At 45.7% G+C, this 26,711-nt stretch overlaps 1 protein-coding gene across 5 annotated transcripts in view; it reads left to right on the forward strand.

Annotated features, from left to right (window-relative positions):
- Positions 1-26,711, forward strand: part of LOC138299206 (butyrophilin subfamily 1 member A1-like) — a 944,067-nt gene that overhangs the window by 479,923 nt on the left and 437,433 nt on the right. The window lies entirely within an intron of this gene.

Below are 26,711 nucleotides of genomic sequence, written 5' to 3' on the forward strand. Positions count from 1 at the left end.
AGGTCCAATGGCTAGACTGAGGATAGTCTTCTTTAGCAGCTTCAAAATTGTCTGTGACATGGTTGTTGTATCCTTCACATTGCACAGTTTACCTTTGGGTGGTGGACTGCCTCTTGAGGATGGAGGACAGTGTATGCCCCTACTCTTCTGAGACACAGTGGGAAGAGTAGGGGGCAGATGAACAATCCTATAGAGAGCTCATGCCGCAACCTCCTGGGACCTGGCAGTGATGGCTTTATCTTATCATCTGCATTGCTCTTGTGAGTGTGCTAATCTTTACACAGAGAGTAGACGTGTGTATGTTGTATATTTTTTCCTGTATGTTCAGGCCAAATATACAACATGGCTAAAAGATTTTGGCCTGGTATCGTGCATGAATTTTCTTAATGAGGGTTACTGAATCTACTGCTTAAGACAGTTTCCTGAAGAAAGGGTGGCACCACAATATACTGAAATTCAACATTTATAGTTATCTCAAGTAACTATAATTTGTGCCCATAAGTAACTATAAATTGCTCCCCGCCATGCCCAGTGATGTAATTTAGATGTTGCTGGGATGTTATCAATGATGTCATAGAACTTGACTTGAGTGATGTAATATGTGAGGTTATTAGCACTGCATGACAAAGGTGGGAGTTTAAAGTAATTTAGGGCTCCAGTTATAGTTTCTTGAGATAACTATAACTGGTGAATTTCAGTGGTTTTCTTGTTTTAAAATTGTGGCCCAGATTTAAGAAAACTTGGCCTTTGCGCCATTGTTTTTTAAGCAAAAGCTCTATATTTTGTCACTAGAGAAATCTAGCGCCAAAATTCTTGACTTAGCGTAATTTTGTGGGTGCGGCAACTCATCTTGCGTCTTGTAATGACAATGATATGCAAGGTAGGCGTTCCCTCCCAAAAAGTACGCTAGCCCGCTAGTGCTAAATTTACAAGCTGACGAAAAAAGGCATAAATAGGACCGGGCCCAAAAAAATTACACTAAGTCTGATTAGCATCAACATTTTAACTCCTGGTCAGACCAGGGGTTATAAAGAGGTCCCGCCACTACTACACACAGAAGGCACATTGGCAAGCAGCTGGACAACATGGATGTGTTACTACTACAGCGAGGCACCAGGAGGTGACGTCAGTGACTATGGCAACTGCCACCAGCACCACCGCAACAACCTGACTTACCACCACAGCAGCTACAAAGGTATCGCAGACGAAGGGAGAGGATATTTTGCCAGTGTGCATCCATCCTTGGTCTCAGGGAAGAAGAGGTGATCAGACTCAACCATCTGAAATGAGAGTCCTTTGTATGGCTGCTCCACCACATTGTGCCTGCCATCACAGCAAGAGTGGTAAGTCATACAACCATACAACCCAGGACCAGACTCCTGGCTGTCCTACACATGCTGGCCTCAGGATCATTCCAGACCACTGCTGCACAAATGGTGGTATCTCCCAACCATCCTTTCTGTTTTCCTTCCAATGGTCCTGGACGCCATCATCCACCTCACACCCTACCACATCCGGTTCCCCAACACCCAGCAGCTGCAGCAGGAGACCAAGCAAGGATTCCATCAAATTGCTAGGTTCTCACATGTGCTGGATGCAATGCACTGCACCCATGTCCAACTTGTGCCTCTTGCTGCAACGGAAGTCCTCTACAGGAACCGTAAACATACCCACTCTACTAATGTGCAGGCAATTGTGGACCAATGTAATTTTTTTTCAAACATCCTAGCAAAATATCCAGACAGCGTCCATGATGCGTACATATTCAGACACTCAACTATCAACCAAAGGTTCCAGGATGGACAATATGGCAACACACATGGTCAGGGAAACGCAGATGTTCTGACAACAATACATATGCCACATGACACACTACACCGCGTTCAATGCACATCACCCTCACACACGCCGACATATACAGGTTCCTGTCACCACCTGACTGACACTTTACATAATGGACAGGTGGCACTGTGTCCACTTTGCATACAAAAGCTGGCCTCAAACCACTTCATGTGAAGATCCCTCACACATAACACTTAGCAAGTAATAGCTCAGCCATGTGAATTGCATCGGCCATGCAACCGTCAACTCACATATTTGCACTGCCTTACATTTACCATGCTGAAGAAACATCAGGCAGCACCGACATCAAATGCCACCCAAGTGGTGCCATCACCATCTACATATCACCAAAAACATATCAGATATACCTATTGTCTTCACCTTTCCCTTGTGTGGTGCATAGTCCATCACACATTGAAATACAGCATCGCCATCAGTGAAAGATTATGTGTAGGAATGGACACCTCACAGCACACCAACAATCATACTTGTTAATCCCACATCTCCCTACCATGATACAAGGGTACCAACAGTGGACTGTGGCAGCTGAACTACTGATGACAATGTACTGGGAGAGGCCAGAAATGCATATGAATGAGGAGACATGGGACTCAGAAAGCTGGACTGGTGATGCAGGGCAGTGCAGAAAAGCACATCATGCCCTGTCCTGTCACTTAGGTGTCTGTAAACTCTTGCATACACGGGCTACTCTACGAGGCAAGGAAGTCGCACTGGGGTAAGGTGCTCTACCAGCCTTGTCGATCTTCTCGGTGGAGCACACGGACCACCAGCTAAAGCACCGGTGGGCTGACCTCATTGCCTGTGAAGAGGATCTCCTGGATCACCCGGTGATTCGGATTGATGGACACGTTGGTACGTACCCCTCTTACATAGCAACATCCTCATTTGCATGTGCATGACAGTAGGACATAAGGATAACTGCAGCATCTCATGAGAAAGGTGAGGACAGCAAGTTTATTGTCTGAAACTACCTACATTCATGAGAGGTCAACAATGCACTGCAGACAATTTGCACATTGCACTCTTTGTATCTTGTGTATTGCATATACATATTGAAGTGCTGAAAAAGATACACATGTGCAATGATGCAAGGGTTCACGTTTCCCAGGCACAAATGTACATGTCCATCATGAGCTTCACAACTGTGCTAAGTAATGTTTAAGTGATGACAAACATGACGCTCGAGTATTGGTAGTCATGGATGTGTGGGTTCCTTGAGTCATGTATGTGCAAAGTGACACGGCAAGTACACAGATGAAAGAAGGACTAATTGACTCCTACAACATCAGTGTCATATTATTTGAAGGTAGCGTGGCTGATGTAGGCAAGTGTTACCACACCATATGTGAAAAGTTGTGCAATGCAAGCATTGTGGCAGTTTTGAACCCTGATGCCACATTATGTCTGCGCCAGGCCTGAAGAATGCAAGATGTGTATTCCTGTGGTAGGTGGCACATAAATAATAAATCTTAAATCTACTTGGTTCCACTGTGCCATTTTTGGAGTTAAATTACAATTCTATTGTCATCAAAATGCCTAATTTCACTTAGCAGGTTTGGCACCTTCATGTATGATGCAAAGCATGGTACGCAACACTCTACGTGATACCATAATGTCATATATGTATGTATGGGTGAATCCCATTTCTGTGCTTGTTTTTAGGGGCCTACTATGTATGTCTGACTGACATGTTGTAGATGGCAGTTGGTCATTCCTAACACTAAGTTGACTAGTCACTCAGCTAAACAAGTGGAATGTGTAACTGTTGTCCATGCTTTTCTTTGTTCAACAATCACAGAGCTCTGTTTTCTTGTCATGTCTTGCAGGTGGACCGGCACACTACTCTTTTGGCGAGGTTTCCTATTTTGAAGACCCTGATGCGGCCAGTAAGTGTCATCTTGAGTGCCATGTGTAGATCCAGGTTGTGATCACATCACGTCTGTATGAGATGTGCATGGTGAGTGTTTTCCTGGTACTGAGGAGATGCATCAAGCTTGTGCACAGATAGGGGCAGATACAAAAAAAGTGGTGCTGCATCCAGTGCAGCGCCACTTTTCTTGCAGCCCTTAGCGCCCCCCCACCGCCACCATGTGTGTGCCGTATTTGAAATACGTCACACCATGGTGCAGGGTAAGGGGCACTAGTAGCAAAAATCTTTGACACAATTGATGTACTGTTCATGGTTAGTGCAAAAAAATTTGCACCACCCCTGAACTGTACCTAGGGGCTTATTGTAACAAATGGTGTGCCCCCTTTAAATGCCTGCGCTGAGCAGGTGTTGAAAGTAGCTGTAAGAAAATGATGCAGTGGAATCTGTTAGATTCCACTGCACCATTTTTGCAGCCCCTCCTACTGGGGGAACGCCCCTGCATACATTATGCCTGGCGCAGGCCTAATGTGGCGCGTGGGGTGACAAAGTGGCACAATGCATGCATTGCGCTACCTTGTAAATATGCCGCTGGTCATTTGGCCTTGTTGGGCCTTATTAGCGTCAAAATAATATTGACACTAATGTGGCGCAAGGAGGCCCTAGACCCTCTTAAATCTGGGCCCTACTGTGCAACATTGGATAGCCATTATCCCTGTGACATGAACAAAATACCGTAGATGCTTGGTAGGTAGATTTGTATAGACTTGGGTTTTGACATTGTTGTTTTCATCTGAAAATACTGTTTTAATTGCATCCTTGTTTTTCCTCTACCCAAAGAAGTTTTTAATGGCATGTTCTCCTCATGTTTTAGCGGCTACAATGACTCCAGCACAGAAGCATGCCTTTGAAAAGAGGGTTGAAAGATTTCGGCACATCTGCAAATTCCAGACAGGTTAACTCAATATGGCCAGAAGGTACCCCAGGGAGAAGGCCTCGGATCGTGGAAGGCGTTCCCGCATGATGGACCTGCGAAACAGCCTGCAACCAGCGCCAAGAAAGGTGTGACCTCAGCGCTGAGAGTCAGGAGTGCCTCAGCAGGTCCCGCTGCCTCCATATCCACAGCCCATACAACACCAGCCGCCCAGCAACAGCCACCACCAGCTGCCACTGGCTCTACCTATGAGTAAGACATGCGAAAGGACACGACAGAGGTCAAATCAAGGTTGGCCCAAACTGGACGCGGACAATGCCCATTACTTCAAGATGTTGAAGTACACAAAGAGGAAACTGAACAAGCTCTGAATGTGGACACTGACCGCTTCCCAGTACCTTCCCTTCCCCAGTTTCCATTGTAAATAGTTTTAGTGGGTTTTAGCTGGGTACACATAGGTTAGGCAGCATAGAGTAGGTTAGTTGTATGACATAGTATAGTTAGGGGGTGGGATTTAGGTTTTCTTTGTTGTGTGGGTTCTGGGGGGGTTATGTATAGGGGTATATGTTTGAAAAAACACAAACAAATAAACAAAAAACACAAAAATATATATATTTTAGGCAATAGGATTAGTTAGTCTATGTGTAGCTTTAGTTCATGTTGTTCTACACGTCTATTGTCTCATCAAGGGTGTGGGGCCCAATGCTTATTGTGTGGCGTCATATGTATAGGATAAGTTTGGATAAGGATAGATCGCTATAGGGATAAGTTAAGATAAGTAAGAATAGGTTAGCTTAGTGTAGGTTAGTTTGTAGTTTAGGTTTTTAATCGGTAGTGTATTTTACTATAAATAAATCTTATTAGTTTTCCACAATATGGTGTCTATGATGATTGACTGTCTGGGTGTTGTCATGTCTGGTCTGGCCATGGTAGACAAATGCCTTTGGGAATGCGTTCAGTAATGATTTACATGTGGGACTATGTGTATCCTCATATGACCAAGGACTGTCTGATTGACAGTGGCATGACATCAGCTACTCATAAAACTTTTCAACGCAGTTCCTGTAAACAGGTAATCATACAAAATCAATTGTTAGTGCAAAGTTCTGTCACACTTCTTCTTGGGAAGCTTAGCCCATTGCACTCTACCTCATTTGGGAAATGGATCCTGGCATACTAATGGCTGCCCCTCACAGTCTTACATATGCCTATTTTGTTGGTCACATCAATGTTGTACTGGTACAGTCCTCAGGGAAATGTCCAGACACTTGTGTTCTGAACCACACATGCCATATGTCAACTTGCATGGATACCTGTTTGATACATGCTTTGAAAACTCAGAAAGTTGGTTGTAGTCCACAGTGCTATCTATCAGTCACCTTAATCATGTTTGAGTCCTAGTGTTTGCCTTTGTGCCTGACAGAAAACCACACATGTCCTTTTGTTCTGAAGTCATTGAGATAGCTTCACAAAATACATACATTTGTAACAGTTGATGGATCACTGAAAAAAAGCAGAACACACGATTATGGTTTATTTATTTACATGTGCAAGTTTTGTTTCCAATGATGTACAATGTCCAGTTCACTGACCCATTGAGAGATCCCAAGCCATTGAATGTCCAGTCAGAGTCCAAGGGTGAGGGACATGTTATGAGACGTGTAGGAAAGGTGAGCATCAGTGAGGAGGTGTTCAAATTAGCAAAAGGTAGGGATTGAGACAGTGGCAGTCCATGCATGATAAGTCAAGAGTGAAAAAGGCACATTGCCAGCTGTCACAACACTGGCATGATCTTAAGCACAGAACAAAAGAAATACTGTCTATGTGTCACAGACTGTAGCTACTGGGTGGTTTTTCGTGTGAAAGATGTTCCTTCCTCATCCTCATCGTCTGATGTGTTTGGTGCCTCCTGTGCCATGAGTGGTGCTGTTGTTGAAGTTGAGGGAAGCACACGCACATCAGGAGATGGAGATGTGGAATCAAAGTTCCCGGCAGCTGCCATTTGTGGGAATGCAAAAGGCATTCCTGCAGCAAGGAGGAACTGCTGGTTTCGCAACACAGCAGCTACATCACAGTGGTAGGCAGCCATGTTTTTACTGATGGAGACCAGATTCCATTGCATGGACTCCAGAACATTTTGTATAGCCCTCAGCCTGTTATAAATCATGCTGCTGGCTCTTTGGGAGGTCAATTCCTTGAGCCTCTGCCTCAGGATAGCAGTTATGTTGGCCATAGACTGCTGGAGTACACATAGCGGAGAGTGGGTGCCTCTGATAGCAGCAGAGCTTCCCTTATTTGGGCTGAGGCACCTCTGCACTCCCTTTAGGTTGCCCTCCATGGTCTCCATCCCCACCCACACCTGCTGCACCAGCTCCCGCTGGACTCCTATGGCTGTCTTCTGAAAGGTAATGTCTGGGTCTGCAGATTTCAGGGCTGTGGCAGGACTGGTTGGTGCTCTGTGTTGGTTGTTGGGTGGTTCATGTGCAGACCCTGCAATGCTTTGTGTCCTCCCTGTGACTGGAGATGGTGTCTGGAAGGAGCCCAGGACATCCTGGAGAGTGTCAGCATTGATGGTTGTCAGCTGGTCATCCAGATCATCTGTGAAATCCAGGACAGGCAGGTCCGCAGGAGGTAAGGCATCATCCTCTGCAATGGGATAGTCAAAGGTCAGTCTTTGACTGTAGTGGCTGTTGACATGGGTCATCATTTAGTTGCTACTGGTAGGTCAGTGACATGGTACTGGCCCCCACATCAAGGCACACATTAATAGACCTCTAATATCACACTGTGCCACCTGAGCATCATTTCTGTGGAGTCACCATTAGCACAATATGCCGTTCCCAAGTTACCAGTGCGTTACACCCACCTTGATTCTTTCATCATGGTATTTTACATATGTCCCCCTTTCATTGACTTGACTGTGTTACATCTGCTTGCCATAGGCGTTGTTTGGGATTTTTGATCACACCACAAGTGGAGATGTACATAAAAACCTGGCATTTGGTTTTACAGATGTTTGAGTAAGTAACTGCCTCATTTGCCACCCTACGTGTGCTGTTGGAGTGATGGAAGGGAGTGAGCTGTTCACATGCATCCTCTTAGCCACTTTGAGTAGTGTGTCTAGCATCCAGCACCACCCATTGTGAGATTCCACCACCTCGTGTGTATGTGTGCAAACATGATTGTCTCCCTTCCTGCAGGTCAACACTCATCCGTGCATCGCTGGTTTTCTTTTTGCATAGCTGCAAGGATGCCTGCATTGCTGGACTTAGTGCTGTTTTGCTGGAAGGTAGCCCTTTCTGTTTGCACACATACACATGAGGTGGTTCATTCTTACATTGTGTAGTGCAGGATGCTGAACACATTACTCAAAGTGACTAGGGGGTGTATGTGGAAAGCCCACCCACTTCCACCACTCTGACAACGCACATAGGGTGGGATGCGGACCTCATACATTTTGAGGCTTGTTGATGTGTGGATGCATCATATTGGTACAGAACATCAAGGGTGGCATTGTAGTTATGGTACTAAAGACTGACATTGTTGTAATCATATTGTGGACTACTTTCAATAAATGCTGCAATCATCGTCAATCTTTGTAAGTGGCAGACAGCAGTGCTGTGTGTAGATTTAGCAGGATGTGTTCCTTCCTACAGATGGGCATTTGGACTGGCAAGAAGGACACCCCTTCACCATGCAGATTGTGTGGCAAAGTTGGTATTGTCCATCATATCTTTTGGCATTACCAAGGTTAGTAGAAGGATGGATTGACTATCTGTGACAAGTACACATCCCTGCACATTTGAATTGATGCTGCACAGCAGAGCAAGCTAAGATGTTGCACTGCGTGTTTCTACATAAATGGGTAATTATGTGCCACAATATCCAGACACAGGCATCATAGTGCTTTACCCAAGCATATTCTTTTTTTGACTTTTTGTGCCCCTCTCACACTAGACACTACACGTAGGAGGCATTCCATGTGTATATTTGTGATCTTCCCATGCAACATATGTGTGACCCACTCAGCATCTGATGCCTTTAAAACGATCTGCACATTTGGATTTGGTTCAGTGTAGTCCAAGAACTCAAGGGTGATGTGGGACTTACAAGTGGGTGTGTGACAAGTTTATATTTTTACAGTTTGTAGTTGTTTATTTTGTGTTGCATTGTGCATCACACATAGGGCAAACGTTCTATGTATGTTGTGCATTGATCCCAAACCCCCATTTTCCTTGCAGCCTGTTGCCCCAGCCATCGACACCATGGAAGCACATTATTTACATCGCTGGTCACCATGATGGACATTCCCACAGTAGTCAAATGAGTATTGTCACTATAGTGGTGCTTTACTGCATTGGCACCATAAAAGATGACACTAGTGCAGCAGAGCACATGGAGGTACATTGCTCACAATGCTTGCGTCACTGTCACATCTGCCTTTGGCAGACCTCACACATGGTGTTGTCAGATAGCACAGTGCAACCTTTATGGATTGTCGGCCCAATTAGATCAACCCTCCCTGCGTAAGGGATATTTCCTGTCATACATCATATCTGGCACAGGCATTTTGTGGTGGAAGGATGTACACAGTAGATTTATGCGTGCATTGTGTGACTTTGTTAATGTAGCACAAGGGGAATGGGCAGCGTGAATCCAGATTGGCATCAATTGTTAGGATGCAAATGTTGCATTACGGCCTTGTAAAATATGGGCTCCTCGTATGACAACGAGACCACTTGTAGCCGTTGTTATGCATGAAGGTGTCTCTTTCTGCATGACCCCAACCATTCCCATTACACAGGCAACCTTTCTACATGGTGAAATGGAAGCTAGTTGTACAGCATCACAGATGATAATCACAGACATGCCCCATATGTTGTATATGTTCACTTTTGTCCCCATTCCTAATGGTGCATGGAGGTGTGTGGCAGTTCTTGTTGGGCCACACTGTGCAACAAGCATAGTACATGCAGCCCACTGTGTGTTACACATGGGCAGGTGGATCAGTGGCAGTAGTGGAGGGATTGCTCTGAGGGTTGAGAAATGGTCGGTGCATATAGGGAGGAAGGTGTGGGTACATTAGAAGTGTTTGACCATTATATGTCCCCATGCAACCCTTTTGCATGCATTCAGTGTGTCCTACGTACCTTTTTCCTTCTGCCATTTGTTAGTTTCCAGAATGTCCCCCACTGCAACTTACAATGCATTTGTGGTAGTTCTTGGAAGTCTGTGCTCTCCTGTCCTGAGATTCCGGTGTCCAGCTACTCCGGAATGACCGCTGCCACCATCTCCTCCAGGTCATCCAGGTCCTCCTGGGGTGCGGGACTTCCACCTCCAGTCTGTAATGCTGCCTTTTGGTTCCTGGTCAATTTCTCTTTAGTTCTGCGCTTGCAATCGTGCCAGCGTTTCTTAGAGTCTCTTCACCTCTTAGTTTCTCTTCACCTCTGCCACACTGTTGGCTTTATGTACTATTGCCTGCCATATAGCTTCCTTTCTACCTATTGGCAATTTGGAAGTGACAAAGAGCTGGTGTTGGTGCTCTGCACCTCTCTGACCAAGATGTTGTTCTCCTCCTCACTGAAATGACACTTCCTCTTCCTTTTCCCCTTCTCCTGTGATGTTGTTTGGCCATACTGGCTTGTACTGGAATGATTGGGGTCTCTCTGGGGTCTTTCCTGGCCTGCATTGTCCATCTTGGGTCCTTGTGGCTTGTTTAGGTACCTTGAGGGCTTTTTTTACACTAATGCTGCAAAAATGGCGCTAACATGGTTAGCATAAAAAAACGTGCTGCTAATGGTTCTAATGTCACTTTTGGAGTATTAGCGTAATTTTTCTTCATGGCGTGTCGCAATGGTTAGAGTAATTTTTTTTATGCCAACTTTTCCTTGGTGCCATGGTGTGTTGTTTTCTAAATATGGTACATGGATGGCGCAAGGGAATGTCGTTAGGCAGTTGTATATGTTTTTACGTACAACTGCACTAGTGCAGTTGTCCGTAATTTTTCTGAAATCTGGGCCGTTGTGTTTTAACTGACATTCTTTCGTCACTTCAACCCTTGGTTTTTTCAGTGAATTTCTAAGATTTATTTCTAATATACAGTAAAATATTATTACAATTCTTAACTATAAGATCACTTTAACCACTATTTTTTCAGTTAATTTTTATGGTTTCTTTTAATGTAAAGTAAGATTTCCATCCCCACGCGTGGCATGGGCTTAGGAGCCGAACCAGGCCCTGCACACAACCCCCTTTTGGCACTTAACCCCACATCATGCACAGCTTTTTGACATATGTGGCGTGGAGTTGGGTGGAAGGACTTGCTTGCAGCCATGCCCTGCGCCAAACACCCCACTGGCACCAAAGCCCCCGTTGTGCACAGCCTTCAGCACGGTTGGGTGCTCAATGAAAAGTTAATTTGCCATGCATGTTGTGACGTAGAGTTGCATCACTCCAGGCCTGAAAATCTATGCCTGCAAGCGTGATGCTAGAACACTTTTTTTGTCAAAAACCTTTTTAGGACAAGAGTGTGGCAGGGCTGAAAACAAAATGGGTGAGACAATTCGCCTTTCTTGCTGGAATGATTGCTTTTTAGTCTCAGCGCTGATTTTAAGATGTGGATGAAGGCATTAAGGCCCATTGTTTTACCAACAGAGCTGTCCTGAGCTAAGCCGGTTTAGAAAGTTGTGGCATTTGGAGCACAGATTTGAACAGTCAAAATATTAGCTCATTCATATAGGATCTGGTCAAGGAATATCTTCAAACCACTGTATATTTTGAGAAATAGATTTAATATATTTGACAATCCTCAGACACTTCTCCCATTCCTATTCTTGCTTGACCTGTGCATCACCCGTTCCCCTAACTCTTTTATTAACTTAATTTAAGCCTTTATCTCTGGAGCTTCACCATCGAGTCTGAATCTTCAATTGAGCTCCTCTGCCTATGTTATTTCCAAAGTGTAAGGAGAATACACCCTGACGTTATTGTTCTTTGCAATATTTCCCTCAGTTCTGCTTCGGTTCCAGGTTCCATGCTGTTAGAAAGAGTCATTAAGGGGGTCATTACGATTTCAGTGGACAGAAAAGGCCATCCGCCGAAGTCCCGACAGGTAGGTTGCTGCCAGTGCAGCCACCTCCCTGCCGGTCTCATTCTGAGTTTCCTGCTGGGTCAGCAGGTGGGAAACGGCCTACAGCACTGTCTTCGGCTCGTAATAGAGCCGGCGGCAATGCTGTAGTGCGTAGGGTGTACCAGCACCCGTCGCAATGTTCACTGCTTGCGAAGCAATGCTGCTCTGCCCATGGCAAGTGCCCAGCTCCCCATCTCCAACAGCTGTCTCATGGCAGTGCTACCGTCATGTAACTGCTGGCGGAGAAGGGAGTCGTAATCCCCAGGGCCACATTGTTGTGTTGACAAAAAAAAGTGGTAACTGCAACTCTGGCGATCATTGAACCGTCAGGGTCGTAATAAGGCCCTAAGTGTACCTTTTATCAAAAAATCTACAGCTGATGCTTGGATCTTGAACAATTACAGATGTGTCTTGCAACTGCCTTATCCATGTAAAATCTTAGAGAAGGAAATTAATAAACAGTTCTGAGCCTTTATTGAATCGTACAGTTTCCTCAGTCACAGGCAAGCTGGCTTTTGCCCACAGCAAGACACAGTTGTCTGCCTTGTTAGTTGTTGCTGATGATTTCTAGATGCTCTTGGGTATTGGTGGTAGAACCACTCTTATTCTTTCAGATCTGAGTGCAGCCTTTGAGAGTGTGGCACACTGCATATTATTATATTATTTGTCTCTTCATCTTCAACATTGGTATCTGTGACAAAGCATGAACTAGACTAGCTTACCTTGTTTTGCTTCTAAATAAAAAAGAAATTATATATATATATATATATATATATATATATATATATATATATATATATGTATGTAAGCACTTACCAGCGTACGTTCCTACAAACACAATTAACCAGAATAAAAGATAAATTAACATCATTATTAAAAGGTATCACACAAATAAACACAAACATAATATGATTAAAATATCAATTAACAAAAATAATGCAAGATATGTTTTACAATTTTTCAAATCAACAAAGCATTCCCGACATCTTCAAGGATAATCTAATAAAGTATGTGTTTAATAAACAAATTAACCAATTAGAAATAATTAGGCAATTAAATAAATTGAAAACACTACCCACTTTCCTCCCCTACAAAGTCAACCTTCCATCAAAAAAAAAAAAATCAAAAATCTAATAATATATAAAATGCCCACAACCATTACACTAAAATACTAATTGATACACATTTACCTATAAAATCAATGAATTCACCTAATTATTCATCTAATTAAACAATTAAAAAGTAAAAAGTTTATAAAATATATATTTTACAACATGTCCCACACTACTCCCCTACAAATTAAACACCATGCAATAAATACATCAAATTAAAATTAAATGAAATGGAATTCTTTAAACCAAAATCTCTACTAAACATAATTACAAATAATAAACAATGAAATAACTTATAACATTGAAACAAAAAACACAAACAGATATTATATACAGCAGAATTGAATACAAGCAATAATAAATATGCTGATATTTGTAATTAAGTTAAAAACATTATTCTTACTAGCAATATTGTATTTATTGTCTTGAAATCACCATTATTTCGAGACAATGACAATAACCAAGAGTTGCATGGCACTGTGACCTTTTTTGCTCACAGTACCATTGTCTCTAAACTCTCCAGACATCTCCCAATGACAACTTTTTGTTATAAAATTACAGCAGTACCATTGTTGCGTCTTTGATCTGATTACCCTCACCTATCCAATGAATGCTTAAAGAGTAAATAATAAGAAACATTAAGAGAAAGTACTTGTGAAAATGGGAAAGGAGCAGAAGGCCCTAGAGCCAATATTAACCCACAAATAACCAGGTACATTTCATTTTAATACCTCAAGAAACCAGCATGTAGTTTCCTCTTGACCTGATATTTATTGTTTCTTCTTTCCCAGGCTTCTGCAAAGCAGACAGTGTGCATTCCGATGGTGCTGGGCATGCCATAGGCCAATGCCATGGGCACGGGCAGTGCAAGGGCTCCCCTGTGACCCCCAGCACACTGTCATGCCATCGAGAACCATGTCCACCCGCCAGGGTTGTAATTGGGCGATCGGACCACGTAGAGTGCAGCACTCGCAATGATGACCATAGTAACCAGCACACCTGATAGAGACTTCTATTTGCAGATTCCTTACCTTTGAATTTCCTCCAGGCGTCAGACAGGATCTGAAGAACTTTGTGAGCAGTAGCCCAGCGTGCTGTTAGGTGGCGACAATCAACTCTGCATCCGTCGTTTGTGTCGCCCGCGCTGAGTATCACGTTGCACTTCCTATATAGGCACCACCCCAGCAAGCTGACATCAGTTCTTTTCTCTCCACTCCAGCAAGCACTTATCAGAAGATAGTTACCTCTCAGTAATATTTTTTACTGGCTTTTTAAAAACCTTTTTGTTAAAGATTTTATTGAGTGTTTTACTCCTGGTGCGTTGAGAATGTCTCCTAGAAAGACCTGCTTCAAACCCTGTGGATTTTGTCATGGGGCGGTGACGGATCCGCACCTTATGTGTCTTTGATGCCTGGATCACGATTGATTACAACCTGAAGTCGTGCTCCGAGTGTCAGGGCATACGTCCAAAGGTTTTGAAGGAGCGGTCCCTGAAGCTGGTGGTGGCCGTCAAGAATCTGTGCATGTCAAGATCTCAGTCGCGAGGAAGGTCCCGGGATCAGTGGTGGAGACCTCCATCATCTTCGTCCCACTCCAAGTCCTTAGGACGATCGAGTAAGTCGAGGCACAATAAGAAATCTAAGAATTCAAAGCTTTCTTCAACTGCTCCGCATCCATTGGCCGACAAGATGAGGGAGCGTTGATGTTCCAGACCTCGTTCTGTGAAGTCTGTGCCTGGGCCAACTCCACGCCTCCCCAAGTTTCTGGGAGCCAGAGCCACCCCTGCCTAACTCAGAGACTTTCATGGGGCCATGTGCCTCATATTTAGGCAGCCTGACACTGCTGGAGCGCCTTTGGGCTCCGCAGAGTGGGAAGGGGTCTCTTTGGGTTCCACGCCGGTCGTTTCGGTGTCAGCCAAGAGGGACACCCCAGCACCCAGTTCAGGATCCGGACTGGCATTGCTCATATCACCCTAACCTTCCCTGACCCGATGCTCGCGGCGCTGTCCGAGCCCAAGGGTGGCGCCATCCCCATTGTAATCCCTGACTCCAACACTGATCCCAAGGGGCGTTGTACGACACCAATTCAGACGCTGGCAGGAGCCTTGCCTCCTAGGTCGAATTCTAAGCCTTTTTCCTTTGGTTTAGGTTTTGAAGATGAATGGGAGAGGTCACTGGACCCTTTCAGAATACCAGCTCCATGAAAAACAACTTATGGACTGGCGTACAGACTTGGGAGAAGCCAGCAGACTGGATACTTCTCCATATACTGGCATGCTTTCTCCACCTACCACGGCTATGGAGGAGGGAGCTTCATACTCTATGGCGGTGAGAAGGACAGTGGAACTCCCTGACCTTGAGTTGCCCTCAGTGGCCATCAGGACTAATCTCCTGACAGAGGCGCTACAACCGGTAGCTTCCACCTCAGAACCCATGCTCTTGTTTAATGAGGCCCTCACAGATGTTCTACTGGGTACCTGGTCCAGACCCAGCACAGGGGCTCCTGTGAACAGCCCCGCTCCAGGGCACCCAAGTTTTCTGAAATAACACCCCACCCCTGAGAGCTTGGTTATCCACGCCTCTACCACCCAGGGTGCATTCCCTTCTGCTTTTCCAGGTAGGGAATCCAAAAGGTTGGACAGACTTGGGAAGAAGATGTTTTCTTCCACCAAACTTGCATTACGGTCCGTGAACACGTCATGCCTTTTGGGCCGTTTGGGACACAGTTGCACAAGTACTGCCACAGGCCCTGGAGGAGACCCGGGATGTTCTCGCTCAGAATGTTGCTGATGGGAGAGACTCAGCGAAGTTCACAATACTTTGCAAACGGGACATGACCGACCCGCTTGGCAGAGCAGTTTTGTCGACAGTGGTCCTTAGGCACCATGCCTGGCAGAGGATGTCTGGCTTTTCAAGGGATGTCCAAGCTACCTTGATGGACATGTCCTTTGATGACACCTGTATCTTTGGAGAAAATGGAAGACTTGGCTTCAAGGATTGTCAGGATACAGCCAGGTCCTTGGGCCTCTTGGCAGCCCCCCACCCTTCCTCACCTCACTGTGCCTTTTGTCCTTTTCCTGGCTATGGAAGGGGCCTTCAACCGCATCCATTCCCAGCCAGCCACTGTCCCTCTCATGCTGCCCAACCACTACATGGCAGAGGGTGCGGAATCCACCATCCTCGTGGATCAGGTGTCCTGTGGTCTGCATAGTCTGCCACCCCCCCTTCACTACAACAGCCTCTAAACCATCCTAGTCTGACTACTCACCATGGGCCAGTTGGCGGCAGGATTCACCATCATCTGCTCTGCTGGCAATCTATCACGCCAGACAGGTGGGTTTTGCAGATAGTTCAAAGGGGCTACTGCCTCCTATTTGAGACTACCTCTCCATCCATGCCACCATTCTAAGATCAGATAGCAGAGGGTCCCTTCTCCGTGAGGAAGATACAGCTCTCTTAGCCCTAGGGAGCTGTAGAGAGAGTTCCTGTGCCAGAAGTAGGTTGTGGTTGCTAATACCGCTACTTTCTGATACCCAGAAAAGACAAGGTCCTCCTCCTTATCCTAGGCCTTCGGTCCCTCAGTCTCTTCCTCAAAAAGGAGAAGTTCAAAATGCTCACTCTGGCTTCAGGTTCTATCTGCCCTGGACCCAGGAACCTGGATGTTAGTGCTGTACTTGCACAACGCTTATTTCCATATTCCCATCCTGCTTGTCTACAGACGTTACTAGCGATTCACAATAGGCTACAAGCACTTTCAGTTCACTGTGCTCCTCTTTGGCCTTACCATTGATGAGGAAGAGATGCACTCCCTGATCAAGTAAGCCTTCCCACCCCATATAAAAGTTGGCAGTAGCATTTCATTTTTTACAAGATTAAGAGGACTTGATTCATGATTCCTAGGACCTCCAAACTGTAATGGGCAGAGTGCACAGTTTTTTCTGACCTGCTGGTCAATGTCCCACGCTCCCTTGCTATTTCTTCTTGCCCTGGTGGATTAAGAAATGACATAAAGTCACCAAAATGGGGCAGTAATCCTCATCCCTTCCTTACGGCAATTCCTCAATATTATCTTTCTGGTACATAAGAGGTTCAAAGGCTTGTGCCCCATTATAATCCTCACGTCCCTGGACAGCTAGGCCGTCTATCATCATCTCAAGATGGAGGTCATTCCATCTTGGGAGGGACACCCTTGTTGCAAATGACTGGATGGCATATTTAGACCTGAAGAACTCTTATTTTTCAATCCTTCTCATTTAGGCACGCAAACATGACTTGAAGATTGAATGGGTGTCAGGTTCTTGCATGTTCACATCCTTAGGTCTCTCAACCAGCCCTTGGTGCTTCACAAACCTCCTCTGTGGGGGACAGTTTTCATGCTTTGAATTCCCCTTCAGTGCACTGTGTATTTAACTCCTATATGTAGGCTTTGATTTTGAGAAATCTGTCTACACTCCATCCCCTTCAGGTGATGGAATTTCTCAGCTTGGACACCAGCCAGTGCATCAATCCACATCAGATGTCTAGAACTATTAGCTGGGCTAACTGTGCTGCAAAGAGTTTAGCCTCTAATCGCTCACATTTTACCAACCTCATGATATGGATATGATATGGATATGTATCACCTGTACGCTACATCAACATGCTTGGTGGAACTAAGCTGAAAATCCTGTATTTTGTAGCCTTGGATGTCATGTTGTATCACCTAGCGAGACATCTCACTTTCCAGACAAAGGGGGTCATTCTGACCCCGGCGGTCTAAGACCGCCGGGGCCAGGGTCGGCGGGAGCACCGCCGACAGGCCGGCGGTGCCCCGCAGGGCATTCTGACCGCGGCGGTTCGGCCGCGGTCAGAAGCGGCAAACCGGCGGTCTCCCGCCGGTTTACCGCTGCCCTTAGAATCCCCCTAAGGAACAGGATGGCGGTAGGGGGTGCCGAGGGGCCCCCGTAAGAGGGCCCCGCAAAGTATTTCAGTGTCTGCTAAGCAGACACTGAAATACGCGACGGGTGCAACTGCACCCGTCGCACCCCTGCAACTACGCCGGCTCAATTCTGAGCCGGCGTCCTCGTTGCAGGGGCATTTCCTCTGGGCCGGCGGGCGCTCTTTTGGAGAGCGCCCGCCGGCCCAGAGGAAATGTCTGAATGGCCGCCGCGGTCTTTTACCGCGGTGCGGTCATTCAGCGGCGGTACCTTGGCGGATGGCCTCCGCCGTCCGCCAAGGTCAGAATGACCGCCAAAGTATCTCCTAGGTCTCTAGAAACTTATTGTCAATTGGCATTCAAGGAACCTTAGGGATTTCAGTGTTTAGATGCAGGGTCCTTACCTGTTCTAGAGCCTCCTAGACCTTTCTCCATGTTTGCAGCCTCTTTTCTCTATTCTGCTCACTTTCACCACTACCTATTTACTTAGTCATTGTCACTCCATTTTAGTACTCCCTAGAATAGCTTCCAGTATTTCCAGCCCGTCACTTTTTCGGTTCAATCACCCTACAATTCTGTGGAATCCTAGAGGAACCCTGACCGTTGGTCCTACTGGGCTATCTACCCCTTCTGTCCTGGGTAGTCGCAGATATCAAATGCCTTCAGCAGAAGCTTTGAAAAATAAATTTGAGTACCAAGCACCTGACACCAGTTGACTGCTTTGGTTCCACATTTTACCCAGCTGGACATTTCACCGTCTGCACTGCATTGCAGGATTTTACACTGCGGCAAGAGCACGTGATGAAATACAGAGTGGCGCTGATCAGGTTCAGTGCACTGTTGCTTGGAATGAGACGTGGGGCTCTTAGCTTCACTTCATACCACGTTTCTCTCCAGCCACATCATTAATGTTTTCTGCTCAGTTGCATTCACTGGCCACCCACATCTTGGCACCTCCCCTAGTGAGAAATACCATTTAGTTTGTAGGCTGATGAAAGAGATTTCCCTTTCTCACTTGGAAAGTCAACTTGATTCTTTACTTCTTAAAACTCAGGGCTGCAAACTCTGACCTCTCGTTGAAGGAGTTTTTAGACCAGCTGGCTCCTCCTCTTTATCCCAACAACAAGGGGTCCTTCTCCCCTGAGGGTGTAATAATCCACATCTCTAAGAGAACCAGGGCAGGATGCTCTTCTATTCTGACTCTTATTTTCCAGTCTGCCTCAAATGATTACTGTATGGTGTAAAGCATAATTTTATAAATACATTTTTAGAAAGGGGTCAGAAATGGGGCTTCTATTTGGCAGAGGTATGCATCTTGTCTAAGTAGGGGCCACCACTCTAGTCAGGGTAAGTCAGATGCACATCCTAAACTAACATGTGCTCATCCTCTGGTAGCTTGACACAGAACAGTCAGGCTTAACTTAACAGGCAATATGTAAAGTCTTTGGGGTTGATTACCAGTTTAGAAGACGGAAAACTCTGTCCGCCAAGCTCCCGACTGGGTGGCCGCGGCCTATGCAGCGACCTCCCCGTTGGAGCTATTATGGGTTTCCTGCTAGGTCGGCGGGCGGAAATCTAAGTTTCTGCCCGCTGGCCTAACGGGAAACAGGCTACAGCATTGTCTTTGGCTTGTAACTGAGCCGGCAGCAATGCTGTTGCCTGCAGGGCGCGCCAGCGCCCTTGCAATGTTTACTGTCTGCAAAGCAGACACTTAACATTGCGATGGTGCTGGCTGAGGGGCCCCTGCACTGCCCATGCCAAGTGCATGTCAGTGCAGGGGCCCCCTGTGGCCCCCTGCGCCTGTTCTTCGCCAGTCTTTTCATGGTGGTGCTACAGCCATGAAACCGCAGGTGGAGAACAAGGTTATAATCCCCAGGGTAGCGCTGAGTGTAGCACTGCCCGGGCAAATTAGGACCTCCGCCACCGCCAGACCGCCAGGATCCAAGATGTTGGTGGTTCGGGATGTAATGTGGTAGTCGGACCGCTGCATTGGTGGCGGTCAAGACCACGACTCGTAATGAACCCCTTTGTGCATTACAGTTACTATAGACAATAATAATCCACATGTGGTTAGAAAATAGAGCTTGAATTATTGAACAAAACAAAACCAAAAACGACCAAACTCTAATAAGTAGAATCAGAGTTATGCATTTTTAAAGATTATCTTGAAATCCAGTGCTTAAAAGTCAATAGCGCTTAGGAGTTACTTGAGGTCACACTGGACAGGGTCAAATCTGAAAAGTCAAGCCGACTGCAATGGAGTGTGAATTGTATACAGAAGCCTCGGAGGCCCTGCTGAAGACAGCACCTTTCCAGAGATTGCATTGAAGTTGAGGAGCAGCTATGCCGGTTGCGAGTCACGAAGTCGGGTCCCGCGTTATCGCCAGATCAGTGGTGTGTTGCAGTCGAGCCTTGCAGTCCAGTCCCGTGTCATCATCAGATCGGTGATGCCTCTGCATCGAAGGAGCTTGCGTCAGTTCTGACTGGTGAAAAGCAGGCGCTGCATGGGTTTCTGGAGGGAAAATAACTGCAAGGCAGGAAAATCCACTTCCAAGTTCCAAGGACTGGATTGGCATCACTTGGCAGGGCAGAACTCACAGATGGCAGAGTCCAGGTGCTGGTTGGAGAGTTGCCGTCAATCTTTAATGTCCCTAAGCCTTCAGAGCAGGAGGCAAGCAGACAAGCCCTTGGAGTCACTTTGGGTTCAAGTGATGTAGGTCCAGTCCTTCTCACCTAGGCAAATAAGGCAGCAGGCAGGTCAGCACAGCAGAAAGCAGTTCTTCCAGAGCAGCAGTTCCAGAGATTAGCAGTCATTCAGTAGCACAGCAGTCATCCTGGCAGAGTATTCACAGATCCAGTAGTGTACTAAATTGGTGGTGTCTGGGGTCTAACATTTATACACTGGTGTCCTGGTTGTAGAAGGTGGGAGAAGCTTCTGGAAAGGTCCTTTGAAGTCCTAGGTGTTTCCCGCCTCCCCTGCCTTGCTTCAAGCTGGCAGCATTGTCAATACAGGGTCATTAAGCCTGTTGTGTGGAGACTGGGCACAGCCTATTCAGTCGCAAGTGTCAGCCCCTCCCTCCCATCCTTCCCAGGATGACCCATCAAGATGTTAATGGCCCATCAGGCACACCTAAGCCCCCTTTGTGTGCTAGAAGGAATGCACAAAGCCCAGCTGTCACCTAATCCAGACACGTATTGGAGACAGGCAGCAGGCACACAGGGCTTAAGAGTAGAAAAATGGCAACTTTCCAAAAGTGGCATTTTTTAAGTTGTAAACGTAAATCAAACGTTACCATTTGAGAGTAGTTATCATTGCAAGTCCATAGGTACCAACCATGACTGTTGCACTCCTTCTCAGTCAGGAATTATACCTAATAAATGTATTAAAGAATCCCCAGGGTTCACCTATGAGAGGGGTAGGCCTCACAATAGTAAAAAACACATTTGAGAATTTTTCACTACCAGGATATGTAAAACAAAAAAATATATGTCCTGCTTTTCACTTACAAAGCACCCTGCACCAGGGGTAATCTAGGTCCTTCCTAAGGGGTGACAAATATTTAATAAAAGATGTGTTTTTATGGCTTGGCATGGGGTTTGAAATGACAGGTCAACATGGTAGTGAAACTGCACACACAGGCTCTGCAGTGGCAGGCCTGAGATATGCTTGAAGGGCTACTTAAGTGGGTGGCACAAGCAATGCTGCAGGCCCACTAATAGCATTTAATTTACATGCCCTGGACACATATAGTGCACTTTACTAGGGACTTATAGTAAATTAAGTAGGTCAATTGTGCATACACCAATGCTACCATGTTTTAGTGGAGTGATCACATGCACTTTAGCACTGGTTAGCAGTGGTGAAGTTCCCAGAGTCCTAAGGCCAACAAAAACAGATAAGCAAAAAGTGATGAAAAACAGGCAAAAGGTTTGGGGGAAGACCACCCTTAAGCTGACAGGTTTAACAAAAGTGCAGACCAGGCCTCGTGTGAGTTTGGAAGAGCTGTACAACAATAAATGATATATGATATTTAGACCAAGCCATAAGAAATAGTCTGAGAAACATTAGCATTTATAGTGGATGTTTTTTGGCTCTTCACTTTGGTAACTTCTAGCAAAAGAAAGTTTTGAGTTCATTTTTGAAAGTCCTCCTAGTGTAGAGTTTTTCTCCTAGTCATTGGTAGAAAGTTTCCAGATTTTTGGGGCAGCTCACGACAAGGCTTGTTTGAGGTTCCTCTGCCTCACGGTCTTGAAAGTTTGCAAGCATAGTGCTCATTTTGCTTCTGGAGAACTTGATTTTCTATGCCAGGTATTTGTGAGTGTTGAAATGGACAGCATGATATGTTATGCTAGTGAGTTTACATTTGTGTTGTAGAGAGAGCTGTAGATGTTTTGCTTTGAGGTAATATACTGCCTTCTGCGAGTTCCAGCCACCAGTGTTGAGAGAGCATGAAAGATCACTTTAGGAGGTGACAATCTTTATGTGGGAGACCAGCTAATAGCATTTCCATAGTCAATCCTGTTTAGAATCACAGTTCAGACTGCGCATGGGTTACAAAAAAACTCTCCTTCCATGGAACTCTGCAAATGGGCAGAAAGCATGCTTGTTCGACCGTTCGCTCTACTTTTTCAGGCTAGTAACACGTTCTGCACTGAAATTCAGTGCAATCGGCACCACGAGGTGCACAAGGGAGCGGCCATTTTGTTTTCGTCTGCTTTGTTCCCCTTTCCTTGCTGGATTCAAGCTAGCCTGGCTGATGAAGGGTGAAACCCTGAAACCGGTCCCAGGATGCTTGTTTCCGGTCCAGGGAGGACCTGGCCTGCAGTTCGGGATGGACTGTTCCCATGAGGAACAGGGTCAAGACTGATTTGCATATGACTGGGTCCGAACTAGGGTGGCATGGTGAGAAAAAGAATAAAGGATTAAACCCAGATCTGTGACTGGGGTGAGTGTTTGCATTGTTCAGCACTCCGTCCATCATCCTTTTGTGTTGCTAAAGTTGCCCTAAGTGGGAAGGGTATGCCCAGATGTGGTTCCTGTGCTCACTGTGCCACTCAATTCAAGCTAGCCTGGCTGATGAAGGGTGAAACCCTGAAACCAGTCCCAGGATGCTTGTTTCTGGTTCAGGGAGGACCTGGCCTGGCAGTTTGAGCTGGACTGTTCCCATGAGAAAAAGGGTTAAGACTGGTTTGCATATGACTGGGTCCGAACTGGGGTGGCATGGTGAGCAAAAGAACAATGGATTAAACCCAAATCTGTGACTGGTGGTGAATGTTTGCATTGTTCTGCACTCTGTCCATCATCCTTTTGTGTTGCTAAAATTGCCCTAAGTGGGAAGGGTATGCCTAGATGTGGGTCCTGTGCTCACTGTGCCACTGGATTTAAGTGAGCCTGGCTGATGAAGGGTGAAACCCTGCAACCGGTCCCAGGAGGCTTGTTTCCGGTCCAGGGAGGACCTGGCCTGGCAGTTTGGCTGGACTGTTCCCATGAGTAACAGGGTCAAGACTGATTTGCATATGGCTGGGTCTGAACTGGGGTGGCATGGTGAGCGAAAGAACAATGGATTAAACCCAGATCTGTGACTGGGGATGAGTGTTTGCATTGTTCAGCACTCCGTCCATCATCCTTTTGTGTTGCTTGAGTGGTTGAAAAGTTTCAGCACTCCGTCCTTCATTTTATTTTGTGTTTTTGCCCCTTTCCTTGCTGCCTGCAGTCCATCTCAATCCAACCCCATCTGCTCCTTTCAAACCTGATTCTCAACTATTTTGTTACTGTCTAATTTTCCTTGTTTTTATTTTGGTGTTTAGTTTACATTTTAGTAACTTTTTTGGTACTTTGCTTTTGGTTCATCCTTATTCCTCTTTCCTAGCTTATCCTCTGTCTGTCCTCCAACTATTCCTCAACTTTCCTTCCTGACTCAGTTCCAGTCCTTCCTTCTCCAGTCCCGATGGCAGAAGCAGGCAGCACCCTCACCACAATGCGGCATCTCAGAAGGGAAGGGGCGTGGCCTCACCCATCTTTAGGCAGGTGGAGGTGGCAGCACTCATTTTTTGGGGGCAGCTCCATCTACCTTGCATACTGGCGGCGGACAGCAATCCAGCAGGTGCTATGCCAAGTGGGAGCTTCAGGTGCTGTCAGGGCGAATGCATTAGTGTGTGAGTTGCTGCTCCAGGATCACTCACACCCAGCAGCAGCTGGCATACCGCTGGGCAGACGTCATTGACCTGGAACAATACCTGCTCGACCCATTGGGCATTGATGTTGCGGGACTCTGTGAGTAAATAATATTTTTGTTCTCTAAAAATTCAAATATTTTTTTCTTTCCTTTTCAGCAGAGCATGGCACTAGCTTGAGTAACATAAAGTAATTAAAATTACTTAACATTAAAAAATAGAATTTCACTGGAAAAAAACAAAGGTTACAGGGAAGTTATAGTTAAGAAATAGAATTTTAAAAAAGCGTAGAAATTCACTTAAAAAAACCAAAGTTTAGAGGGATGTTACCGTTAGGTTCTGAAGTTACTCACACAAAACAATAGAAATAGCTAAAGTAACTATAACTCGTGTCCTAAGGTACCACCATAACTCGCATCCTAATATATATATATTATATATTTATATATATATATATATGTATATATATATATATATATACATATATATATATATATATATACACATATATATTACCTACTGGCATTCGTCTGTAGGTATAGTTAGGGCTTAGTTTCCATAGATGGAGCGTTTTTTTTTTTGCCAATAACTTTGGTGACAAAACTTCACAAACTTTTCAAAACTCGGCTTCAGCCGAGTCCCACAAAAGTTTTTTTAAAACAAAAGGGTCTGGGTAGGGTCACCCTAAACCCCTAGCCTTGATCTAAGAGTCCCCCACTGACCCCTCCAGTGGTAAGAAGCATTTTTTTAAACTAGATTTTGGGGAAATCCTCGGATGGATCAGTGGATTTTTCTGAGATTTCTTTTTTAAAAAGGACAGTCTCCTGTCCTTTCTTTTGCTCCTAGGTCAGCCAGGTCCCGGGGGCATTGGGAGCTTTACAAACGAGGGGGCTGCATGGGGCCCCCTCTTCGGGCTTGTATTAGCCCCGGGGACCACCACCTCCCCGGGCGATCACAGAGAGATATGCGGGTGCCACGTGGCCCCCTGTTCACTGGGGACACCTTCCTGGGGCAAAACAATAATTTGATATGGCAAGGCCTGTAGGGCCTCCCGCAGAGCGGCGGGGACCACCACCTCCCAGGCGTTAATGTGATATCAGTGCGGGTTAGGCCATGCAGCCCCTCGCTGCCCCGGAGACTGCCATCACCCATGGCAATTTGCAAAAATGAAGATGGGACCGCACGGGTCCCCCGCAGCCCTGGGGACTGCCACCTCCCAAGGGCTGAAAGAAAAATAATGAAGGGGGTTCGTCGTGGACCCCTGAGACTACCAACTCCCCAGGGCTGTTTAACGTTGGGAAGGGGGCGTGCAGTCCCCCCTGTGGAGCCAACAGTGGCCCTGGGGAATGCCACCCCCTCAGGGCCGGCTCCTGCTTTGTCCCTGGGTATCCACCGCCAGGACATAGCTGTTGGGTATGACTTGACATGAGCTTTGAAAGCTCATGCCAAGTCAGAGCAAACACAACTCTGCTCCCAGCAAGCGAGGGCAAGTAAAAAGCAGAAAACGAGCAAAGGCAGAAACAGAAGTCGAGAAATGAGCTGAAAGGCACAAACAGAGGTCAAGAAAAGAGCAGAAAGGCAAAACCAGAGGGCAAAAAATTAGCACGAAACAAGCATAAAGATACAAATAGAGAGCAAAAAACAAGCAGAAATGTAGTAACTGAGAGTTAGAAACTAGCAGAAAACGTGCAGAAAAGGCATAACAGAGGGAAGAAATGTGCAGAAAGTCACAAACATAGGATGAGAAACAAGCAGAAAATGGGCGCAGAGGCACAAACAGAGGGCAAGAAACGGGCATAGAGGCACAAACAGAGGGCAGGAAACAAGCAAAAAACGGGCAGGGAGGTAGAAACAGACGCAAGAAATGAGCAGAAAGGCTGAAAGAGAGAGCAAAAAATTAGCATAAAACAAGCAGAAAGGCACAAACACAGGGATGAAATTAGCAGAAAGACAGAAACAGAGGGCAAGAAATGAGCAGAAAGACACAAACAGAGGGCAAGAAGTGAGCAGAAAATGGGCAGAGAGGCTGAAGCCGAGGGCAAGAAACAAGCAGAAAGGCTGAAACAGAGGGCAAAAAACAACCATAACACGAGTAGAAAGGCACAAACAGAGGGAAGAAATGAGCATAAAGGTAGAAACAGAAGGAAGGACATGAGGAGAAAGACACAAAAATAGGACAAGAAACAAGCAGAAAATGGGCAGTGAAACTGAAACAGAGGGCAAAAAACGAGCAGAGTGGCACAAACAGAGGGCAAGAAACAAGTAGAAAATGGGAAAAGAGGCACAAACAGAGGGCAAGAAATAAGCAGAAAGGAACAAACAGATGGATGCTATCACAGTGCCAAAAAGCTATCCAGCCATTGCCTATTGCACTAATATCCATAACGCTATCCCAGTCTTGGGCTACCTGTATAATAGATCTTATTTGACATTCTAAAAATCTGTAGGAGTTAATTTTTCTTAAACACAAAAAGTTGGTGCAAAATGCGGGGTGTGCTAAAAATCTGTAATCTAAGATCAATTATGAAAGCAATGTACTTAAATCTAGCTACAGATGAAATTGAATCAGGGTATAAAGTCAAATGCTAAAATCAAGTAGATAATGCTTTATAAGCCTGATTTTAAAATGTTGCTAGCGTTTTTATTGCAGTATCTTCCCTGAGACTAAAGCAGTATCTAACAGCCTCCACAGTTTATCTTAGATTTGCCTTGTTAAAA

The sequence above is a fragment of the Pleurodeles waltl genome, chromosome 6 (assembly GCF_031143425.1).
Source record: "Pleurodeles waltl isolate 20211129_DDA chromosome 6, aPleWal1.hap1.20221129, whole genome shotgun sequence".
Taxonomy (NCBI): Eukaryota; Metazoa; Chordata; class Amphibia; order Caudata; family Salamandridae; genus Pleurodeles; species Pleurodeles waltl.